At 38.2% G+C, this 23,203-nt stretch overlaps 1 protein-coding gene across 8 annotated transcripts in view; it reads right to left on the reverse strand.

Moving 5' to 3' along the window:
* The window catches only part of PDE1C (phosphodiesterase 1C), a 313,258-nt gene that overhangs the window by 125,029 nt on the left and 165,026 nt on the right, over positions 1-23,203 (reverse strand). The window lies entirely within an intron of this gene.

Here is a 23,203-nt window from a genome sequence, read left to right on the forward strand (position 1 = left end):
GTATTTCATAGATAAATACAGCTTTCAAACTCACAATGCATTTCCAAATACTAAGCTTAAAACACTCTCAGCATAATCTTAGAATCACCTCACCCACAAAGCTAAGAAATGGGCAAGTACAAGATGTGCTTCAACTCTAAAAGGAACTGTATACAAATCTTTTCTTTTCTCTGAACCATTTGCAAGATACTTTCTGCCTTTACAATTCGAGGATATGACTAACAGCAACACTTGCATTGACTTTAGCCAGGACAGAAAGAAAACTGTTGTTTTTCATCTACACAATTACTATTTTCAGTCCCGTAATTCCTATAGAATTAAAACAGAGAAATGTCGCAGAATCTGTCTCTCCTCTTATATCTTGATATCTGATATCTTTGATATATCTGACAGAAGAATAACCACTGATATTTATAGTCATACCTCTATACAAAAATCTTCACAAACAGTGTGGCTGCAGTGGCATGGACAAAGGTTTATATTGGCCTGCAAAAGCTTAACTATTAGCAACAACTCAGAACCTGCTTTGATTTCAGAGCCAAGGATGACTTTCCAGGATTGACAGATAAACTACCTTTTCTGTTTGACTGGACATATGGTACATTATTCTTTGAGTCAACTGTGGAATTTGACAGCGCTGTTTTTAGAGATATTTCCCAGAGAAAAGCAACTTGCCTAAGGTCATCTAGCAAATTAATGGCGAAACTGATGTCAAGCTCTGGATATTCCTTCTCCTAGTCTCCTGTCTAAAAAGCTCCATTGTCACTATCATGTTTCAAAAAACAATCTGCCACAAATTGATTTTGATTTTTTTAAATGAAGAAAGGCTCCCTCATAATGAAGTGAATGCTCACTAATTGACTTCCTGACCAGATTGTCTGAGACTGTTTGGACAAACAAGAACATGAATTCCTAACAGATTTGATTAAATTAGTAACTACGGCAAGCTTTTGCTAATAACTAGGTTTAATAGACCACATTATTTAATATCTTATTTGCACAGCCTAATGAAATAACCATTAAAGTACTCTCTAATCCTATCAACACCACTGCCAGCAGAGAGGAAAACTTCAAGGTCCCAAAGAAGTAAGGAAATATTTTAACAGGCAGGAAGAAGATGGAAAAGAAAAGGGGATAGAGGAGGTGTTTATAATTACCTAGTGGGCCATCTTCCTCCTACCTAATTTTAGGCACCTTACTGAGTCTCTTGAATGGAGTGCTTGGTTACTTTAACGCCTCCTCTATGATCAGAGGAGAAATATTTTAAGCCTATGTGGCATTTTATCTAGCTAAGACAGGACAAATAAGCTGTCTCTCCCAGTGTCCCCCTTCATTAGCTATCGAGGCAGCCTTGACTCTTTGCCATTGGATAGACAATAAAACTTAGAGAACAGCTATACTGATATCGCTGTTGTGGTTAACATGATGTAGGGAGATGTCTGCACAGCCTGGCTGTAGCACCACTATCACTTTAACCACTGCAAGAGAGAGCGACCTGTTAAAACTAACTGACTATAAAACCCACCCAAGTATTTGTTCAACTTCGTTGGGTTACAAGCCTGGTGAGAGACGGTTCAAATATCTCTGCAGTGCACTAAAATCAAACCAGATGGTTCCATGTGAACATATTCGGAAGTCTGAATGCAGCAGCTCCTGTTGTTATTAAGATATAATGAAGTGATATTGTGAAACCACAGAAGCTTCACAGAAGCTAGGGATAGTATTTAAATACCTGAGCTTGCCAATATGACCCTAAGTAGTTTGAAGGAGTTTTTGTTCATGAAAACATTTAAGTTTCACTGATAGAGCTTTTTAAAAACAAACATTTAATGTCATTCTTGGTCTCATATACATATCTAGGAGAACTACCAGTCCAATATAATAGCATATTCAGCTTGGTTAGAGTGTGGTGCTCATAATGCCAAGGTCATGGGTTTGATCCCTGTGTGGGCCACTTGTTTGGGGGTTGGACTAGATGATCTCCAGAGGTCCCTTCCAACCTTACCAATTCTATGATTCTATGATACATTTAAGTACAGATTATATAATGCAAAATGTTATTTTACTTCTACTTAGTGTTATCTGAGAAAAAAGTACATTGTTTCTACTGCTTAATAAAGCCGTATCAAAGGGTATTAATTTTTCAGCCCTTTCTACAGTAAGACTAAAGAACTTGTCAGCCAACTAATGGGTCACTTATTGTGAACCTACACATTACCAATAAATGTCTGAGAAGACCAAGATCCCTTTTCCTATGCAGGCAAAGAATAAACATATAATGAAAAACTGAATTGTATGTATTCATATATTCTTGTATTTTATGTTTATGCATTCTTAAAAAGAACACACACATTCTTACTCTTTTCTCTAAGTATATATTGGCTATGGATATGTCAGATGAGGAACATGATAGGCAATGTTACCATAATTTTTCATCCAGCACCTGCTAGACAACCTGACAGCCTGAATAGCACACCAGCCTAAATGTCTCAGCAGTTCATGCCCTGGCTTAACCAGTCTATAAAGAAAAAGCTTCTCTTCTAGTCTCTGAGCAGCTCACAGGATTAGATGTGCTTTATGTTTTTAACAAGTTGCGTTCCAGATGTTAAATGGCTCTAAGGATTAGATAGTATTTTATTAAAACCAGCATGTCCCAGCTTTGAACTAGAGTTATCCACAACACGAAACAGTTTTTTCCACAAATCATGAGAGAACGAAAGGACGATACTGAAATCACCAGATTAAGACAAGTATGAGCACAGATTTAACTAACATTTGTTTTGCTTTCTCTAAATTCCATACAAATATCTTGTTTAAAGAAATACACTACAAAGTTTGCTATTCCTCTCTAAGTTTTGGACAAAATCAACAATTCATTTTTAAATAGAACAAATGGAAAACATCTTCATATTCATTGTCATTAGAAGTGATATATCTCTGTATCACTTCTATCTCTGTATCAGTGGTGAGGCCTCATCTCGAGTACTGCATCTAGTTCTGGGCTCCCCAGTACAAGCGAGACATGGAGCTACTGGAGAGAGTCCAGCGTAGGGCTACAAAGATGATCAGAGGGCTGGAGCACCTGCCCTATGAGGAACGGCTGCGAGAGCTGGACCTCTTCAGCCTGGGGAAGAGAAGACTGAGGGGGGATCTTATCAATGTGTACAAGTACCTGAAGGGAGGGTGTCAAGGGGATGGGGACAAACTCTTTTCAGTTGTCCCATGTGACAGGACAAGAGGCAATGGGCAGAAATTGAACCTCAGGAAGTTCTGCCTGACTGTGAGAGGGAATTTCTTCACCGTGAGAGTGACAGAGCACTGAACAGGTTGCCCAGAGAGGTTGTGGAGTCTCCTTCTCTGGAGATCTTCAAGGCCCGTCTGGATGCAACCCTGTCTGACATGCTCTAGGTGACCCTGCTTGAGCAGGGGGGTTGGACTAGATAATCTCTAGAGGTCCTTTCCAACCTTACTGATTCTGTGATTCTTAGTACTTTTGATCATGTGGTAAAGCAAACTTACTAACCCAATTGCTTCTTCTTGCAATTCTTTTGGTTAATGAATGATTCCTTTCCCTGTCCAAGGCTGTTCACATTGTTCATAGGTGTGAGTATATGAGGCAGCCATTGACCTGAGTGAGACAGTGCCCATGAGTCAATCTTTCACAGAGTGGAGAATATGCAGGTGACTTTCCTGGGTCAAGAAGTAGGTCTCAGGTTGAAAACTGGCAAGGAAATATATCTTGTAGCTTTTGCCAGGGCATTTTTAGGAAAGAATTGTTCATTCAGAAATATATTAAGGTGAAAACAAGTAAAAAATTATTAAGTTCTTGTATTTCAAAAGAAATCTCGGCACCTCTCTAGGCAGGGGACATGACAGAAAAATACAATATAAAGGTCATTTTAAATATCTCATATATACAGAATGGAGATCCTAGTCCTCTTCTCCTAATAACACCAGACTTTTTTGGTATGACTACAGATTTAGCTGACTTAGGGTGACATTCTAACTCCTTGCAGGTATGTTTGGAGGGTGGGTTAATAAAAATATTTGAGCAGAATTTGAATGATAATCTAGCCTGTGACAGCACCAGCTATGATATACAAGGGTAAATCCACTCATAATAGCTACCTCTTTCTATGCTTCTTCCAGAGTTACTAGACATATATTTCACGTGAAGTAAACAGTAGGATTTATGTGGCTCAAACTGTAATTCTCAGTGACAAGCAACACAAAAAACATCATTACTGTCACCAAGTTCATTAGCTCTCAGTTACAAGGCTATGAAGACTGAATTACCTTCACGGTGATATTGAACACTGGCTCTGTTTGATACTATGATGCTAGCTTCACTTCAAGAAAGATTTACTATACAGAAACGACTGGCCTGAGATCTGCAGCCATATCATTAGTAACCTGAGGGTTCTCTGCCTTGAACTGCATGAGCTGTGTAAAGTAAAGCAGGCCAGTTACCAAGAGCTGAAACATGACCAATACTTACAGCTCCAGTTAGATGATGGTCCATGGATAAGTTAGCATAAATACTATTAGGTGGCACCTTAAAAGATGAGACCTGATAGAGTTGACTTACCAACACACAGGGAACAATAAGGCCTGTCTAATATCTAAGAAAAAGCACCCAAAAAGGAAGAGTAAGTTTTAAGTCTTGGGTATTTGGAAATATCGTCATGAACTCCACTTTTTTTTTTCAGAAATATAATACATTCCACTCTTTATACTTCTTCAGGAGAAATCAGAACAAACCTAACAGAGAAACAGATCGTGAGCAACATAAATTTAAGAATTAATTATGTAGATACTCAAGAACTGATTACAAAAGGTCTAACTAATGTGTTTGATAAGTAACTGATTGCAGCGCTCCCTTAATGTACTTAGATGCAGAACTAGTGTGATTTGTGATGTTTTCCACACTGCCTTCTACAGCCCCTCACTATTTTCAGTCTTGGCTGTATACTATGTTTGTTCTTCTAGAGCTGCTACTAGTAACGCATCCGTATCATTGACTATGTCAATAAAAATGATGTTAGGTTTGGAACTGCATTTGAAAATTCAAGGTTTCCTCCCTGAATTCTTTAAGTCTCTTTATATCCCCAGGTAGCACGGGTGGAGGAGAGACACCGCTAATCTGTAACATCATGTGAATGTTATATGGTAGAAAGAAATTCACTGCTGGAAATGTCTGACAATCACTACAGGTCTCAAGATCCCAATGTTGTCCTCTAATTCCCCTCTTTGCACACTGTTGCAACTCACTGGCCTATGGTAAATCATACTTGTGTCTAACCTCCCCAAACTCTTCCTTACAGTCTCTTGGCTGCCAAACCCCTCACTTCCATTCAAGGCTATCTCACACCACTCTGGTGTGAAACACAGCTGGGAAGAGCTAACAGGCATTTTATACTCGTTTCACTGTCTGCCTAGATTTATCTTTTTCCCTTAAAGCATTGGGAACTGAGATTTCTTTAACTCTGTCCTCAAGCACATAAGCATGCCATTCCCACCATCCATGAGCAGGAAGCATGAGAGACCCAGCAGCAGATTAGACCTGCACTACTTCTCTATCCTATTTCCTGTCCCAAAGACTGGAGAAAAGAGAAGGAATTTGGGGAAGCAACCCTTCTCTGACTTAATCGAGGAAAAGTCTCCCTTGGACAGCATGGAAGTTGGCATGAATCATACTCTTCACCTGAGCCTCCATCTGATGCAAAATGGGACATGCTGCTTTGAGCAACATTTACTAGTTTAAAGCTGCAGCCAAAGGCAGGTTTTGGACTTGCAGTTTGTCCTGCTGATAAAACAGGAATTTTTATTATTTTCATTCCAGCAGCCTCCCTCCAGATCACTTTTTAAAGTCCTGCCATACTCGAGCTTACCCCATGGTGAGCCCTTCTACACCTCTGAATTAGTTGGAGACTAAAGGCTCTCAAGTTCAGCAGATGCCTGCTGAAATAGAAAATAAATCCTTCAACAAAAGACTGGGAAAAAAGGGAGTCATATCTCACTTGCTGAGAGAAATGACTCATTTCTGCTTCTCAGCAGACCTCATTCCCTAAGGAGCTGCTGGAAGCCAGGGAAAGAGGGAGAGGGAGAAGTGGGAAATGCAGAGGTAGCACTGCAAGAGCAAATCATTTAGCATTTTCAAAACAGCTCCTGATTTATTGCAACTGGCAGGGACAGGTGGAAATAAAAGCCACTTTCATTTCTAAAGCTCACCTAATGGCATAGTGACTGGCAAGGCATGAAGCATGCACATCAGCTAATGAGCACTCTGCTATACCATAACATATTGGTCAATGCCTTTGGGCTTACAGCACAGCATTTACTCATACTCTTTTATTTGTATATTCAGTAAAACAATGGCACCAAGTAAATTATCATTCAGGATACTAAAGCAACCTCTCTGATTACACAGCACTGCCTGTGAAGGATATCCTAAAGAGAAATCCCTAGGAATGAGTGACAAAAAGGTCAGTTCAAATCATGAAAATTTCCAAATCTGTGGCATGCCATTAAACGATGCTTTGTTAATGCATTAATAGTGGGCTAATAGATGTGGTATATATATTACAGTGATAAACACAGTGCAGTTGTTTTTGCTCAACTAGTAACCCGTTTTGGACACTACAGTTCCAATATTATCCCTAGAAAAATGAAATAAAGGAAAGGAGGCATAGTAATTAGACTTTAATTAGTATAATTGCTCTAGAAATATTAATCTTGACAATGCATATATAAAGTAAGTGGACCCATTAGTAACACTCCTACTACTATAAAAATGCAAAAAAAGGAGTCATAGAAAGTAAGTGACTTGAAAAGTGGATAATATAAAATTCAGCTTTTGAATTTAAGATCTCATGACTGAATTTAATTGCTGTATCACAATTCTCTCTAGCTTCAAAAATGTGTTTCCTTAGGCTCTAATTCACATCTCTCTCCTAATTGTGTAAATCAGGAATGCTTTTGCAGATGTCAATGAAGCACATAAAACTAACTTGAGGAAAGAATCAGGCACTCAGTATCTCAGAAAGATGTAAAAAGTGTTATCTGCTGCTGTTTCTAATGGCAGAGGAAATGGAAAGGAAGTTTCTCAGAAAATCCACAGAATTATTCCTGTGAATAGAAGAATAAAAGAAGAGGCTTTGACAGATCTGCTCAAACAACAAGAGAGTATGTTTATCTATCCAATAATTGCTTGCCAAAGGGAAAATAATCTTTGTTAACAAGAGCAGGCAAAAGCAGCAAGCCTGCAAATTTTTTTTCCACATTTTTATTTACTAAATAGATCTCTAGATGAAAATGTTCTTTCTTCTCTCTTTGTAATTTGTCTTTGCCTTGAAATGAAAGCTGCAAGCTATTTGATAAATGGATCAAAAGAGCCTCCCATCCTGCACCCTAGAGGAGCTTTCTGTGAAGTATCGTTCACTCCTTGTATAAACTGATGTTTGGCAATAGCTTACTAGTACTAGGCAAGCACTACAAAACCAATAAAGTTTTTTAAAAATCATGACCGTTGCTGAAACAGATATCATTTCTGAACTCTTCTCTATTCTGGTGCAAGTCTATGAGGAGGGAAAAAAAGCTTGTTCAATAGTGTATTTGCAAAAAAAGAAGGGAGGAGAAGCAGAGGAAAGCACTGATGCGAGGCGTGAGTATTTGAACATGAAGTGATAAGGACAGGAGATTATCATCTGGGAAGACACGGGAGTCCAGGAATGAAACCCCTCACCATGTGCTAGGTGAGCCTGAAGAGCCAGCACGTGACCAGCGCTCAACACCATGCCGGGCACGAACGCTGGTGAGTCAGTCACATGCAAATCCACAGACTTCTATCCTCACATCAACCTTTCAACAAATTATTATAAATAATGAACAAATATGTACAAATCACACATTGTTCTCTAATCATTCAAGAACGGTGAGAAAAAATGGGCAAACCTATCCAATAAATTCTTTCCTAAGAACTGTTTTTCCCTCTATCTTATTTCCTAGCCCCCCTCAGTGGACACTGCTCACCCCTTCCTGTTGTCGCAGCACCAGCATGGGGCTACAGACCCCCCTGGGACCCTGCAGGCAATGTTTCGGCATGCTGCATCCTCCCCACGCCCCTCTGCCTGCACCATGGCTGACCTCAGAGCAACCGATGCTGGAAAACACACAGCACACAACCCCCCAACAGAACAGAGTACTTCAACTCTGTTGCTAGGTCCTGCTTTTTAATTCAATGTACAAAGATAGAGTGCGATGCCCTCCAAGGCAGTTTGATCCCTCACTGTAACCCATTGCCTGATGGGCATTTTCAAGACCCCAACTGATGCAAATAGCAGCTCTGAAAAGCAGAGGGAGGTGATTTCCCCCAGCTTGCTTATCCAAGCCCACTAGTTACATAACAAGGTAAGGAAGGCCAACACATCTTGTTCAATCACTAGAACCATCAACCCTCTGGAGAAAGATTAGAGAAGATAGCCTATGTTCAGCTGGATGAGTTGTATTTTAATCCTGAATCCTCCATCTAGTCTCAGAGATGTCCATCACATCGGAAGTCAGACCAGCAGATACACATAATACAAAGCAATATCTTTAATTCACCTTTGGCAGAATCATTGCTAAGAAGAGCCCATCTTTTCATTAATTTATTATTTATTTTATAGCCAGATCAAACGACACAGCCAGGGTATTGACAACTTTCCTAAGTGCTTCTCACTGTTATTGCTTCTAGACAAACCTGCTTGCTTTATTTCTCCCTGCTTGGCCTTCTAGCAGTTGCTCAAATATAATTACTCTAGCCAACAAACCCAGAACAGTCAAACCAAAAACATCAAAAGTAAAGTTATCTAATTCAGTAATTTGGAAGACAGTGTGCATTCAATGCCATTCCTACTGTATTTAGGAATCATAGCTCCTTGCAGATGTGTGTGTCTTGCTACGCACTGGTGACTACCTGAATACCCATCTCTGCACAATTATGCTCAATTTATTGACACTTGTCTTCAACGTAGATATGACATTGTACTGGTAGACAGGAGGCAGCATACATTCAGATGTATCTAGCAAAGAAAAGAAAAACTGTCCTATTAAGCACATTTTTAAAGTACTGCTAACAGAGAAAACAATAGTAAAGTCCTGCCATATTTTCTTTCTGTGTTTTTTCCCACAGTTGTTCCACTTTGGGCATAAAATCTAGCTCATTCTTTCAAAAGTATCAGTACCGTGAATAGCAGTAGACAGTCATGTACTTCAATACGTGTGATTATACCGGAAAGGTACAACAGACCTACTTACAAAAATGTAAGTCTGATTCTAGAGGTATTCCTTGTTTTAAATAGAATCTCTGAATCTACAATCTCTAAATCTCCAGCTAGAATAAATTTAATTGCAACCACTGTAAAAGAAACTATGTAAAATTTATCACAGTAATAAAGTAATAAAATACAACAGAAATAGAGTAACGCTTTACAAGCAGACCCTTTTTCCTGTTCCCCAAGGAGTAATTTCCAGCACAATTGATCAAGAATACTAGAGCCAGCAGCAACAAGACGTAATCAGACAAGCTCTTCTACAGAATGAGATCAGAGCCAGACGAAATCTCACAGGCACAAAGCAGAGATTGGGTGAACCATATTAACCATGTAAATTTGACCTGAATGATTATGCAAGCCAAGTTAAAAAAATAAATAAATAAAAGAAAAAGGCTAACCTTTCACCCTCCTCCCCTTAGCTTTGCATTCAAAGAAAATGTGCAGAAGGTTGTAAGGACAGCTATTTTCATGGTGTTTCCATGCTGACAACAAGAGAGAATGCCAGACTTCTCAAGCCAAGCCTTCAAGGTCCTTTCCAGAATATTGTTCAGCAAAATTGACTCAGACTAGACTTATATAACTTCAAGATCAAGCTTTTGTGAGTAAAAAGTCATTTCATCTTGTTTTAACAGCCAGGCCTACAAAAACACTGCCCGGAAGCTAGGCATCAGATTTTTTTTCTTCACACTAAGTCTGCCTATTACCTTCACCATGTAACTTTTGTATCTTATCTTCATCTCTAATACATCTTGTCTGAGTAAAGTGAAAGTAATGTAAAAGTACAAACATGCTATTATACCAAAATTAAAAAGATAAACCAACAGTTTAGACTTTAACCCACAGCACATGAAACCTGAGGTTGCTCTAACACCGTTTTTCTGTGTGACTGTAGGCTAGAATTTTAAGGCCATTTAAGCATTTTCTGCAGCTTCTACCACCTAAATTGCTTTATTCTCAGTATGTATGTGTAAACTACGAATAAAAACACTCATCTCCTTTTAATAACAACACCTACTTCTCTTGAATGTGCACTAAAGACGACAGTGCCTAGATATCGCAGTAGTGGAAATCAAGTAAGTAGAAGGATAACCACGCAGTTTTAAAATAGTTCTTTCTCTAGTCTTGTGTTTTAATTTCAACTGAAGAATTTGTTCAGAGAATTATGAAAAAGGAGGCATTTAAACACAAAGACTGAAATATGGAATTTTATCTAGAAGCACAAGCCTCACGGAGCATCCCTCATGTTTTTCATTCTGCTAACCAGGTTGTTTATTTTCACATAGGCTAAAGTCTTGCTAGCCTGCATCACAAATCACCTCCCAGGGTGAACGGGGCAGCTAAAGACGAGGAAAGGAAGTTCCACACTCATGCAAGGATCCAGACATGCATCTCAGGAAGACTCTAGGTTTAAAGTCTGCAGATTAAAAATGAACACATGGTAAGGATCTGTAGAAAATCACTAATAAAAAGAAATAATTAATAAAGTGGAGAGATACAATGAAGTATATATACCCCTATAATATGCTTTTGAGAGTAGGAATTGGATGGAATAGTAAAAAATAATGGAAGGGACTGACTGTATAGGAAAGCTGAAGAAAACTAAAGAGAAAATATCAAAAGAAACGATACTAAAATGAATGAAGAACCAGAATGAAGAAAGTGAATTTTCCCAAGAGCAATGCCAAGTTTTTTCTAATGGCCTCTCTTCCCATTACCCCCAACCTTGATGTTTTATAATGCTACGGAAGTATAGAAAACATAGACACTTGCAACAAAAGAAATAAAATACCAAATTACATCTGGCAGCAGAGAAAGAGCATGGAGGAAACAGGACCAAGATGCAGAGCTGCCTTTATTTCTCAAACTGTTATATTAAAACATATACGTTCATTTATGACAAAATTTGGAAGACTGGGAACCCTTTTCAGAGGTCCCAAAGAGAGTGGCCCCATACGCAGCAGAAAATATTGCAGTTTCTGCAGACTACAGTGAAAGCTAAAAATATGTCTTTCAAAGGCATATTTTAAAAAGTGTCTTTTAAAGATTCATCACTTTTATTCAGATACCCAGTAGAGAGTGCAGGTTACAAAAACTGTGAAAATCTAGAATTGGAACAATTTCCATTCTGTATCTTTTCATCTGCGTCCAAGACACAAAAGAATTAGGAATGCACATTTTCAGAACTGAACTGGAGCTCATTCAGGAAAGGTTTTTCCTAAACAGGTACCTATTGGGAAAGTCAAGTCTTGAAGTATTTGCCACATAAATGCACTATATGGATAAGCCTTCAATCCATTTAATTCCAGTACATAAGCCAAGTGTTCCTTTGTTAGAAAAGGAGTCTCCACTGTATATTCATATCATGGGTATTAGGACCTGCATGTATCATATCTTTTTGTTCTTATGAATAAAGCTGTAACAGAAGCTTGAAATCTCAAGTACTCAATGTAATTATACTGAGAAAATGTGATAAAGAGAAGACATCTGTGTTATTAAGTATCACAAAAGTAATGAGCATTTTTTTTTGCTTATTCATTTTCATTAAACTTCAGTGCCGATGCTTTTTTCTGAGTGACATTCAAAAGAAATCTCCATAGAGATAGAAGTTAATGTAAGAAATGCAAGCTTCTATTTAATATTTCATTAATCAAAAAGAAATTAGACAGTATAGTAATGTAGCCAAATAACAACTAAAATATTTTGACAAACATGAAAATGTCAGGGACCCCAAGACTGATCTGGCAATGTCATTAATATCAGAGTTACCAGCTAATATTTCCTCCACAATTACCTTGATTCATTTGCAGAAAACATACCATTTCCCTTTATTAGCACAGTCCCCTATCAGTGGGCAGCATCATGTTTAAAAAAATTGTCACTTAAAACCATTTTCAAGACTGGTTAAGAACAAATTGGAGCAGAACAGTGAAAAGTGAGGGGAGAGAAGAAAAAGGGAATGGACGAAAATGGGCTAGTTGGCAACCATAGATTCTGCAGTCCTGGTCTGAGGAGTTTTACTTCTGAGTTTCTGGTTTTAATTGAGCCAAGATAACCCAGGCAGAACTGTCTGTCTCAGGGCTTTTTGATTTTCTGCTTCTGCTTGAGCAGACGTTTGAAGAACACACAAATAAAAAATATATTAAAGAAAATGAATCACTTCATTTCATGGAAAACAAATTTTGTTTCTGGGCAGTCCTTTAATGCCATTTGCTTCCCCCCTCCCTGTAATAAAGTGGATTTCCTTTGTCTATATCCACATCTGAGGCTAGGTACACCATCTGTCAACTCTGACTGTTTTCCAGAACCTTGACAAGAGTTTTTTGGATTTGTTGTCAGCACAAATCTCCTCATTCTGTATAAATGTACTGACAAATAGGATTTTGAGGTTTATTTTCTTTAGTGTTTTACTTGTGGTCTCATAACATGCAAAGGTAACATTAGCTTGCAGAGCTGCTCTATATGCACAGATGGTGCATTCTGAACTGATTCGAGTATTGATAACCCAAATAATTTGAAAATAAGAACCACTTGGCTTTCTCCAACCAAAAAAAAACAATCATAAACTTGACTAAATTATGTCCAGGAGGTTAAAAAACAGAAAATAAAATATGCAATTCATTTTCCTTTCTTTCTTGAGGTCTTCAGATCATCAAGTCTTCTAAAGTATGAGGGCTACAAACTTACTTCTTAAGAAGAAAAATAAAAAAAAAGGAAACTCATGATAAAAGTTGTGGAAAATGGCAACAGCACATGTCTTTTGCAAAGCAAAAGTCATTTTGCAAAAAAAGGCACGTGTAAAGGCATCACACACAATAAGGTTAAAAAAATACCTCAGAGAAAGCCAAATAGCAACAGGGTCTCTTTCTGACACATCAGGTGTGAATGGGTCCACAGATGAGATCAAATCAATGTACTGAAGAGACCATGTACAGTTCCACTCGCATTTTATAGGCTCAGGAATGATGAGCGTGTTTGTAATTTTCTTTTACATTTCAGAATAGAGGAAAGAGAAGTGCTGTTCAAGCAATTAAAGGTTTACAGAAGGTGTCTCCAATATGATACTAATATTAAGTAAATAACATGCAAGGCCAGATTCAGATGTTCTTTCTCATGTTAAATGAGAATAAAAAAAACAACTCAAAAATTTTTTTTTTGCTAATGTTAAACAAACAAGTGATGGTACCTGGTATCTGTCCTTTAGCAGTATCTGCCAGCAGTATCTGGCACTGGGATACATGCATCTCTGGTCATTATATTCTGGATACAGAGTTCTCTTCATACAAGATGGTATAACTCTGTCCTTTGAGAGTGCCAGTCCCACCAGTCTCTAGCTCTTACTTATTCCCACACATCCACTTCCTCTATCTCAGCTCTTGGATATGTCTAGTATCTCTCAGGGAAATCCCATGGCACACCAACTGCTTCCAGTAAGCACCAGTTGTCTCCTCCTTCTGCCCTGCCATCTTCTATGGCAGATATCTCCACTTCTCCAGTGTAACTGAACTCCAAATCTGTAACCTCAGCCGCCATTTTCACTACTTCTCTTTGAATCTTCTTTTCCACTTGCCCAGCGATACCATCACATTCCTTCTCTTGGTGTCCCTCAGACCTGCTCTTATTCTTTCCATTCCCTTCCCCCCTCCTCTTGACTCTTTGACACAGAATCACAGAATGGTTGAAGTTGCAAGGGTCTTCTGGAGACCATCTAGTCCAACCCCCCCCCCACACACACACACACTCAAGCAGGGCCACACAGAGCATGTTGCACAGGGTTATGTCCAGGAAGGTTTTGTATACTGCCAGAGAAGGAGACTCTACAACCTCTCTGGGCAACCTGTTCACTCTCACAGTAAAGAAATTTTTCCTCATATTCAGATGGAGCTTCCTGCATTTCAGTTTGTACCTGCTGCCTCCTTTCCTGTCTCTGGGCACCAGAGAAAATAGTCTGGCCCCATCCTCTTAAGGATACCCTCCCTTAAGGTATTTGCATACATTGATAAGATCCCCTCTCAGTCTTTCTCTTCACAATATGCATACTTTTGCCTCTTCTATGTTTAAAATAGATACAGAATAAAACAAAAAGCTCACACTCCTCCATTTGACTCTACAACCACAATTCAGTCTCCCTTCTCATTTCACCTTTAAGATTAAATGATCTGCCATTTCCAGAATCTGCTTAGAATCATTCTCTAGGACATTGCAAAGCCTTACCAGCAAAATATTATTATGTCTTCAAAGCCTCCAATGACCTTTCCTTAGCCAAATACCACAGTTTGATATCCTTCCTGACTAATCAACCACCCTTAACAACACAGAAGGCAGCTTCTCTCCACAAATATTCTACTCATTCTTCACTTGCTCCTCAGAGAATAAATTCCTGTATCCCAGTTTCTCTTCAGCATCCTCCAATTAAATGTGCCAAGTATCATCTATTTAGCCTAAAGATAAAGAAAACCCAGATTCCCTACATTATACATCACTGTTAAGTTTTCTGATCTTCACTTCCTAACTCAATGGACACTTAGTCACTGATTTACCTACTCACACACAACTGTTTCATCTGTGACAATCACCATTAGAACTATGCAGAATTTTCAGGCAGTTTTTGTTTCAAAAAAGGCCATTTCAAACAAAATTGTTCATAAGAAGATAGAATGAAAATTTCTAGAATGAAAAGTTCACTCATCAAGCCTACCTCTCTATTATCATAGGCAACTTCATCATATAGTCCCACATAGAAATTTATCAAGTTTATCTTGAATCAAGCATATTTTTTATTTATATCTATTGCTCCAATTGGAAAAGCTGCCTCTGACATTCATTCTTTTAGCAGTTACAAATCCTTCTCTAATTCCAGCTTAAATCAGTTCATGGTTTCTTTGTTCTTATTTCTATTTATGCCAACACTCTTTTATCTTAAATATTTTACTCTCTCTTGTTTTTATCTCCCTGATAGCCTTCAACTACATCTTTTCTCAATCTTCATTCTTTACCCTTAAACAAGCTAAACTCTTCTGTTCTGCTGTTGCATGACAGCCTCTCCATCCTCTGGTTGTTTAGTGCCCTTTCTCTTCATTTAAATCAGTTTGAACTCATTCTTCTTTATCTTTCATGGATTTATGCCAAATTATACTTGCAATCAAAAAAAAAAGGGAGGGGGGAGGAGGGTAAATAAATCGCAGAAAAAAAAATTCCTTTCAACTTTCTCAAAATGAAACAGTTAATTGCAAAAGAATGATACCTACAGAAACAAATCTAACAAAACCTTCCCTTTCAGTTGCCCATATTCTTCTGACCCTCTCTTTCCTTTGGTCCACCACGGAATGAGAAAAGTCAATTTGTCACAGATCTGTAATAACTGTAAGGGATTTAGTACCTCCATTAGTAATGACTAGTTGATCGAAGAACCTCTCCTCATAATAAAAAACTCATACAAGCGCTAGCAGGGATGCTGCAGACACATGTCTCCTGTAAATAACAAGGGCTTTTAAGAGAACTCGCACTCGTTCTTCCATTTCACTGCAAGGATGATGCTCCCTGCCTTCACACATGGAGCAATTCTGTGGCATCCAGAGAGAGAGATTACACAGGGATTACTGGATGGAAGTATTCCAATTTTAAAAAGTAGGTTTTAATGTTCCCTAGTCAAAGTATTTTTGAAAGGAAATATAATGCCCCAAGTGACTGCTATTTATTTCTCCAGCCAGTGTGAAATCACAAGCTGTAACCTCAGAGAGATGGTAATGTTTGTGCAAGTGCACCCTTGGTTCTGTACTCCATCTTTAAAACTTATCAGCAAAATAAAACACAGAGGCAGAATGTTACCAACTGAGGCCAATTTCAAACCAAAAAAAGTACATTGAAAAGAGATGTATAGACAGCACATAATTTGTTCTTGTTCAGTGCATTTTTAATATCATGCACTAAGGCATACATTCTCCTCTTGATACGTAAGCTTAAATCCACTGTACTCATAATAGGATTATGTACACAAAGCAATGGTCAAAGAACACACAGTTATCTGCTACGCATGTAACAGAATATGTATTCTGGCCTGTACGGATAGATGCTTAAACACAGAACCCAATCCAAAAAATATGAATTTTCTCATGGGAACAGAAATGTTGTCCAGCTGAAGTCACAGTATCAATTCAGATGGTATTTACCCATAAATTGGCTGATGATGACATATTTTTCTGTTGAGGTTTTCTCAAATGAGTAATTTATTTCTCACTGTGATGCATCAGAGAATATGAAGTTTGTTGACATAGCCCTATTTCACTGTCTTAGGAAGTTTTAAATTGCAAGATGATAGTAGCTAAATTAAAAAATAGAATTCTATAATATAATGGACTTTTATAAAAACATTAGGACTAAACTAGAATTGCACTTCTCCTTAAAGATGGGAAAGTATGTTATAAGCAACAGCATCCACTTCAGAGGGCAAACACCTATATGATTATACCCAAGGGTGCTGATCCATCAGTGGATAAGGCAGACATGAAACAAGCTCTGCCCATGAAGACTCCAGCAGGTTCAATCATTCATTTATTTTCTACCCCTGAAAATGCTGTTGCCATTACTCAAGGATGTCAAACACATTTTCCTTCTGTTTAATCATTATGATGTTATTCCTAGTACAGCGAAATGACCATACACAAAACCACTAGGGCTTCACTTCATCCCACCACTGGGGAATTATGAGATCATCATTAGGTTATGAAAATATTTCTTTTTTACAGCATCAAAATGGCATGCCTGTGTATGAGAGGGTATTCTCCCATTTTTTCTTAACCACTTTCTATTTCAGGTATGTCAGTGTAGACATTGAACAGAAAGAAATCACTGAGCTGAAAACAGTCAGCCACTGGCACAAGTAATTGTATCATGTTATCTCTCTCAAACACACCAAGCCCATTTGAAAACTCGTTGCCTGTTTGGCCCTTCATTACCTTGAAAGAAATTGGTACTAGAGCCTCCTTGCTCTGATGGTTAACACCATCTCCTTCCTCGTCAAAACTTAGGCCTGGCCATGTAAAACCCTTTCTTTCACTACAATTGTACGTTAGCTAAAAATGGCTTCTCTCTTTCTCTGCCATTTACTTCTCTGATGTGTTTACTGGTAGCAATCACACTGACCCTCAGCTTTCATTTATATTTCAGGGTAGATATCTTAGTCCACTCATATCAAGCCCAAATATCTTAGTTTCCACTGACCTCTCTTTCCTCTGTCCTTTTTTGACCTTTCTTGAATATGAATGGGGTGGTGCTCTACCTGGTAACTCAAGCAATGGCTTCTTCAGTATTTCACCTCTTAAATGTTTTAACTGACACTTCCCAGGATCACCACTGTCATTTCTCAGTACTGCTTCTAGCCATCTGGTGAATGAACAGTAGGCCTAAGACTTTCCCCTCCTCTGTTATTGCCACATTATAAAAGTATAGCAGAGTTTCTTGTAATTAACCATACATGTATCCAACTTTGCATTTACATTGCTAAATATCATCCCACTGCAATTACTCTACTCCTCAGTCATTCGTTTTTTTCCTACATTGTTCTACACTTCTTCATTGACAGAGTTTTCCAATTTTTCACAGTTATTATTTTTTAATGAACATGCCTCCTACTCTGCCTGCCAAATTCACGAATAAAATCAGACCAAGACCATTAGGAACTCTTGTAGTAACCCTCTGTAACTAGCCTTCCTCACAACCTGTTGTTGCTTCTCCATCAACCAGTTCATTACCCCACCTTCCTCTTCTAATCTTGGTCACTACCTCCTCCAGGTTAAAAAATCATTTCTCATATATCATGCTTTCACAAGTCTAACTGGATTAAAACTACCATGTTTTGTTTTTCTAAAATATCCTTTATTTATCCAAGAAAAATGTCACACAGTATGATATAGTCCACCACTGGCAAATGCAAACAGAATTCCATCCTTTTTCCATTTACTTCTGTGCCTTCATCTACTTTTTTCTTTCAAAATTATTTCTAAGACCTGTAAACTTCCAAAGACAGATTAATAAGCATTTATTTCTGCAGATTATTTTTACCCCCTTTTCCAATACAGATACAGTATATTATAAATAACCCAATCACAGAATTCTGCCCTAACAAAACAGCGTAATTCTCTGTTACTAAATTTGGAATTTCAGCCTGCTGAAAACAGTCAGAATTTTAATTCATTAAGTATTCTGGTATGAAGAGTACTGAGTTTCCACAAACCAAGTGGCTTAAATGTAGACTGAGTAGATTAAATTCATTTTGCTGCTCCCCTGGAAGTGATAATTACTTATTTCATACCTTGTCTCCCAATTCTGCCTTTCCATTCTGCCCTATGATAACAGCTTCAAAGCTATGCCCCAGAGCCTGCACTCAGTTGACTCAGACAGTTCCTGCAGCCCACAGACCTCTTGAGGCCACCCTTCACCAACACTATGGAAACTATGGAAAAGGAGAAGCTCTGGGCCAGGCAACAAAAGCAGTTTCTTTCTGCCAGCTGCCTTTCCTTCTGGCTCCTCAAATGTAGAGGGAAAGAAAATACGTATTATTCATGGCGAGGACAGTCAATATCATCTGTCTCAGGCACTGGCATTTTGTGTGCACATTAAAATGGCTTGTGCTTTGCATACATGCATAATCACTTGGCCCAACAGAGCAGTGGCCCACTACAATCATATACCATTCACCTACACCATAATCCTTATGAAGAGTAAAGTTCTGATATAATTCTGAGGCAGACTCTGATTTTCTGCAATGTTTTCTTCAATGTACAGCAATCCCAATTCTTTGTTTATACAGATAAAGAACAGTTTAGTATCTGTTTAAAATTTCTTTGCAAAATCTAGTTTTGCTTGACACTGTTGCTTAGGTGAAAGCACTAAAATTCCATTCCTGTGAGCATTCATCTGTCGTTCTTCTGCCACTACATTGGCTTCTGAAGCTAAACAAGAGTTCTTTACTTGGGAAATTCAGAAACTGGTGGTTTCAGGAGCAGAAGTCAATAAAACAAAACTACAGTTACCTCTCATCTTTGTGTGTAAGGCCCAGGCTATCTCCACAGCCTGTATAATGATAGTCTTACCCGGATATAACAACAATTTTGTATCAGATACAAGTGGAGCTCCTGCGTTGAATTAATAGAATGAGGCTAAACCTGTCGAATCAAAACTATGGTAAGACAGGCCAGGAACAACACCCATTGCTGAAAGATTATTTTCAGTGGTTCTGAATTTTGCCAAATATAATTGGAAGAAAGGGACACAGACTTTAAAGCTGGTATATGTGAACACAAAAAGCCACTATGGAAGGGATCAGAACAGAACTACAAAACAGGGCTCAGAATCAAACCAAAATGTTCCTACTGCAGCACATAGCATTGAATGTCAATCCCCCACAAGCATCTGCTAGGTTTTGCAGGTGAGTAAAATTATGGACACACTTGTGTGCTTGTAGCACTGGGCTCACACTTTCCAATGCCAACAGTGAGGTAATCGGAGAAACAAGGCATAAGCATTGGGATGCAATTTAGATCCTATGAAGACAGGCTTGGATGTCTGGGTTCAGACTTCAGTAAAATGTTCCTAAAGCACATATTTTGTTATTTACCTTTCTTTGAGTATTCCTAGGCCTGAGGTAAAAACGCTGTCATTTTAAATCACTGAATACTTGGAGACTTCCCAAGACTGAATTTTATTATATACAATACAAACAAAAGGTGTTGTCATTGCAGCACAGACAAAGGTTCTTACTTTCTTCATCTGGTAAGTTGTCATTTCAACTCTACTACAGGCTGGAAATGCAATTAAAATATTCTTCCACATGCACCCACTCTCTGGCAAGAATGACAAGTCAACACAGGAATTATACTATTGCTGAGTAATGACAGGATACCCAGTGATTGATATTGGTTTCTGGGACTTCAAATGTAATGCGTATTCTAATACTGCACACTTCAGCATAACAAGCCCTTTCAAGATTATTAATGATCACAGGACTTTTTAAATGATGGCTGATAAATAATGGATGGCATAAAGGGTTGAATAATGTTTTCTATTACAGAAAAGAAATTTACTGATGGCTTTACTGCCATCATCACAATGGAAATGCAGAAAGAAAACAAATACTTTCAGATATTAACCCTATTAATTACATGAATTTATACCTCCACAAGATAGTCCTGTATAGTTAACAGCACAATTGTTTGCCATTTTTTCATCAAAAGTGCTTTTATGTTATGCCTTTATTTTTTAAAAGAAGAATTTTCCTAAGGAAAATGCATACTCCTTCTGAACACAGGCATACACACTGAGGAAAATCTCTTCATTCAGAAAAGAATGAAAGAGTCCTCATCAGTAACAGCAGCTGGAACATGCACATTGTGGACTTCACCAAGACCCGGAGACCTTCATGCCATGGATTGTAATGGGCACTTATGCCAACAGACTCAAGCACAGGGCACTGGGAAATAATACCCACAGCAGCCTTACTGCTCTCTCAGCTGCCTGGAAGCCACATAGACGTGTTCAGCACACAGCTAAACCTCAGCTACCGATATATTCTGTCAGCAACATTTAATAAGCCAGGCTTGGGACTACACTAAGGTAGACAGCTCCCATTTCAGGGGTGACTCATGGCTTGTTGATGATAATCAAATAGATGGTGAGCACGTATCAGCCCACAAAATAGCTATGGACATACCCTGCTAATCTGTTGTCATGAAGAGGACTCTGAGTTTCACTGCCTGCACTGGGACAGGCTTTTGATGACACCTGCTCTAAGGTTCAGCAAACAGAAGGACTGAGATAACACCTTGACTTTGTTCAAAGAGGAAATTCTATCTAAGCTATTAGACAAACACAGGCTAAGCCATCTACTTAAGTGCTCTCAGGTCAGGATAATGTTTTTAGGACAAGTTGTTTTATTTTTTGTGAACAATTTAAATACAGAAACACTTCAAGAAAGTACCATGAGTTTACAAAAGCTGAGGTAACTCCAGTCACCAGCAGCAATCCTCATAAAATTCTTCAAGGACTGAAGCAGTTGATAGAATTTATTTTCTGTGTATATCCCTACGTTCAGTTGTTCTGGACAGAACTAGCAGGCAGAATTCGTTCTTTCTTATTAAATAAAACAGTACTAAAAACTAACCATCTATTTTTAAGCTGGGTGGATACTAAATCAGAATGGAATAAATACAAGGAGGAAGAAAAAAGGTAACATTGAGCTCAGGAGAGCCACAGCACAATACTGGTGTTATAGAATGGAGACACAAAAAAGCCCCATTCTGGAGGAGCCTATGCAACGCACACCTCGCCAGCCTGGTCTTGTCTGAAGGAGCTACATATTATGCCAAAAGCAATTCCTCAAAAATATGGGCCACATACTTTCCCAGAAACATCTGGAAAAAGATATGAAATGTTTCAGCTAACTGACTGCTTCACACAGACAGTTCTTCTCCTCTTTAGTCCTTATGCTTCTTTTTTGTCTGCCTTTTCTCTTTCCTGTTCACCTCTAGTCTAGTATTCTTCAGTGAAATTTAAAAAGTGATACAATAGAATAAGACCAACAGCTATCTTCATTTTAATAATCCACAACTCTTAATCTGTAAAATAGTCAACACAAACAAATGATCTATATACTAAGGTTTGTTGTACACAATTCTGAATGTATTAAATATAGTTAAGGGGTATAAAGGGTTAATGTCAAATTATTAATGATGACCATGTATCATCAAGAATTTGTGTATAGACTGTCTTTTTCTCTCAACATGTTCTAACATGTTTCTCAACATGAAGCTAACAAAAAATGTAGAAGCATTTGTACGTTTTTAGAATTATGCATCAAAGTATAGTTTAAACGTAGTGGTTATGTCACTTAATTTTGTATACAATGGATGAAATGGCTAGAATAAAAAGGCCTTAAACCTACCTCAGCCTTCTCTATGCTAACACGATAAAAGGAAAAAAGAAAGACCAGCAGAAGCCTGTGTTTTTGTTGCTAATAAAAATCTGCTTCTGCCATTGCATGGGACAGTTACCTGGTTCCCAGGCTGGTGGCACCTCCATCCCAAGCTCCTACAGAGCTTTCAGAAGCCCTGCACCAAAATTTTAAGTTCAGAGGGTTCTGGCTTTTAATTGTAATAATCTCCTGAGTTTTATTATGCCAATAAAGTAACTCTTAGAAACCAGACAACTCACAGTAAGACAAATTTCCACAAACAGCAAGACAGAACTATTATTCCTTGCAGCCAGATTAACAACGCTACAACCCCCTAAATGAATTGATTACTCTGCTAATTTATGAAGTACAGAACTGACTCTGTGAGGAGCCAAGTGAAGTTTCATAGTGTTTCGGGTTCTCCTGAAACGAACAGGAGCACTCACTGAGCACAGCAAGTCCTTAGCAGGCACCCTACACTGATTCCCATCCTAGCATATGCATAGTTAACATGTCTCTCAGCTTCTCCGCAGTGCTTACCTATCGAGAGAAAGTCTGTTCTTTTTATAGGTTGATATTTGAGGAAACAGACTTCAAAAGAAGTGTCAGGATTCTGCTTCTGATCTTTCCCACTGAAGAGATTCCATAAATACTTTTTTAGACAGTAATGTAACATTACGAACGACAGTCACAAAGGGAATAGCAGAGTTGAGATATCTCTTTATGGAGAGATGTAAAATTAACAGGTATTTTGCGAAAGGAATTCAGTATATCCTGCTAGAAACGCAGGCAATGGTATTTTTACTTCTATATTTCCATCAGATCTTTAACATATTAATTATCCCGATGCTAACTCATCTTCTTCACTCTTAGCCTTCAGATGTCTTTTACTTAAAAAGATATTGAAAAGACTTGGAGAGGGACATTACAGAAAGCAGCACCTCGT

Source organism: Rhea pennata, chromosome 2 (assembly GCF_028389875.1).
Source record: "Rhea pennata isolate bPtePen1 chromosome 2, bPtePen1.pri, whole genome shotgun sequence".
Taxonomy (NCBI): Eukaryota; Metazoa; Chordata; class Aves; order Rheiformes; family Rheidae; genus Rhea; species Rhea pennata.